This window comes from Trichechus manatus, unplaced genomic scaffold, assembly GCF_000243295.1.
Source record: "Trichechus manatus latirostris isolate Lorelei unplaced genomic scaffold, TriManLat1.0 scaffold00119, whole genome shotgun sequence".
NCBI lineage: Eukaryota > Metazoa > Chordata > Mammalia > Sirenia > Trichechidae > Trichechus > Trichechus manatus.
Window position 1 is genome coordinate 3,521,313 of NW_004444055.1, and position 2,749 is coordinate 3,524,061.

General features: G+C 33.9%; 1 pseudogene; it reads left to right on the plus strand.

Moving 5' to 3' along the window:
- The first annotated feature begins 490 nt into the window (after positions 1–490).
- On the plus strand, positions 491–586 carry LOC111821997 (uncharacterized; annotated as a pseudogene).
- The last annotated feature ends 2,163 nt before the right edge of the window (positions 587–2,749 follow it).

The window sequence follows — 2,749 nt, forward strand, 5'->3', positions numbered from 1 at the left end:
TGATTTTAGTCATTATTATTTTAGCATTTCAAGATGTCACATAAATAAAGTAGGTAACATTTTGAGTCTAGTTTTTTCACTTAGCAGAATGCTCCGGGGACTATTTTGTGTTCTTATGTATAGAAGTTGTTGTTGTTAGTTGATGTGTAGAAGTTGTTGTTAGTTAACGTTACATCGTCTCTGACTCATAGTGACCTTATATCAGCAGTTGGTCTTTCTTAATGATGTGTCTAAGTAGCATTCTAGTTGTATTTCTTCTAAGACTGATTTGTTTATTCTTCTGGCAGCCCATAGTATATTCAATATTCTTTGCTAACACCGCAATTCAAATTCAGTGTATAGCAATATTTTGTTCTTTTTTTATTGCTGAGTAGTATTCCATTATGTGTATGTACCATCATTTGTTTAACCATTCTCCAGTTGATGGGTACTTGGGTTATTTTCAATTTTTGACTGTTATAAATAAAAGTGCAATAAATATTTACACACAGTGTTCGCTTCGGCAGCACATATACTAAAATTGGAACGATACAGAGGAGGTTAGCATGGCCCCTGAACAAGGATGACATGCAAATTCCCTATTTTTTGGCAGGATGAGAAGGCAAGAAAGGACAAGAACTGCTTGAATGGACACAAGAAACCTGAAGTGGAAAGGGGGAGTGTGCTGTCACATTACAGGGATTGCAACTAAAGTCGCACAACAATATGTGTGTAAATTTTTGTATGAGAACATAACTTGAGCTGTAAACTTTCACCTAAAGCACAATTTAAAAAAAATAAAAGCATTTACACATAAGAACTTATGTAAGCATATATTTTCTTTCTCTTTTGTAAATAGCTGGGAGTGGGATTGTACGATTATATGATAACTGTATATTTAACTTTATGAGGAGCTGCCAAAATATTTTCCAAAGTATCTCTACCATTTTACATTACCGCCAGAAATGTGTGAGGGTTTCAGATGCTCTGCATTACCACAGCACTATATATTGCTTATTATCATTATTTTATTTTAATCATTCCTGTAGGTATGAAGTTGTTACTCACTTTGGTTTTAATTTGCATTTCCCTAATGGCTAGTGAGGTTGAGTGTATTTTCACAAGCTTATATGACATCAGGATCTCATCTTTGGTGAAGTGACTTTTCAACTATTTTGTCTTTTTTTTTTTTTTTAAATTGGGATGTTTATCTTCTAATTATAGAGCTATAAGAGTTCTTAAGTTATAGTAAATACAAGTTTTTTTAACTGGATATGTGCTTTGCAAATATTTTCTCTCAATACATGGCTTAGCTTTTTATTTTCTTAACAGTTTTGTTTGAAGAGAAGTCTTTTTTTAAGATTTTGTAAAGTAAAATGTATCAATCATTTCTCATTCGTTCACTTTTTGTGTGTTCTGTGTAAGAAATCTTTGTCTAACCTAATGTCACTAGGAACTTCTCTTATGCTTTCTTCTAGCAGTTTTATCCTTTTAGGTTTTACATTTACAACTTATGATCCATTTCAGGTTAACTTTTTTGGCATATAGATTATTATCCCATTATTTCAGCACCATTTCGTGATAAGGTTATCCTTTTTCCATTGAATTACTTTGACATCTTTATTGAAAATTAATTGAACATTTTATGTATGGGTTTATTTCTTGATGTTGTGTTCAGTTTGGCTGGTCTACATGTCTATCTTTACACCAAGCTCACACTTTCTGGGTTACTATAGATTCATAGTATATCTTAAAAATCAGATAGCGTGGGTCCTCTATTTTTTTGTTTGTTTTCCAAAATTGTTTTGAGAGTTATAGGTCCTTCATTTTTCCACATACGTTTTTAGATTCAATGTGTCAATTTTTACAAAATCTTCTGGAATTTTTATTGGAATTTGGAGTCCAGTTCAGGCAGAATTAACACCTTAACAATATTGGTTCTTCTAACTCATGAGCACATTAAATCTCTCAGTTTATTTAGTTGTTCTTCAATTTCCCTTATCAATGTTATATAGTTTTAAGCATATAGATATTGCTAATATTTTGTTAGATTTATCACTAAGTTATTCATATTTTTTGATGCTATCATAAATCCAAGTCAATTTTAAACTACTTTGAGCCCTTCCCACCCCTGCCTCTGGCCAAGTGTAAAGTCAGTCTAAGTATCTTGTAGCTTCTTCTACTGGCACTCAAAGCACGTGGAGCTCTTCCTCAGTTCAGAACATTAGGAGGTGGATCTTTGATCACAGCTAATTTGTTCACTCTTCTAATCCACATGAGGTGGATGGCCCTATGTTCTGTGACAGAGGGCTTTTCTGTGACTAGGGCTCTATATCCACGGCATAGCCTCCCTGGTTGTACCATGCAGCCCAAAATTCTGACAACTGCCTAGGATTCTGTCTGAGAATTAGTAAAGATCTCCAGTGATTACAGAACCCTTTAACATACCGGGGGAAAACTTTTCATTACTTTCTCCTTCCTGCTTTATTGTTTCTGTATCCCAGTTCTGTTTCTACTAATAACATCTCTTGAAATTTGTAGGGGTGTGTGTGTGTGTGTGTGTGTGTGTGTGTGTGTATGCAAACACACATACATGAGGGGGTGTTTTTGTAGGTGTGGTCGTGGTTGATGACTTTTGCATGTGTTTAGGAGGCTTAATTTTGGGGATTTTTGCTCATTTGCTTTTGCTTAGTTTAAGCTTAGAATTTATATTACATCTTGGTAATTCATATGGATGAATCAAATGTGGAGGAAAAGAAAGCACAGAAAA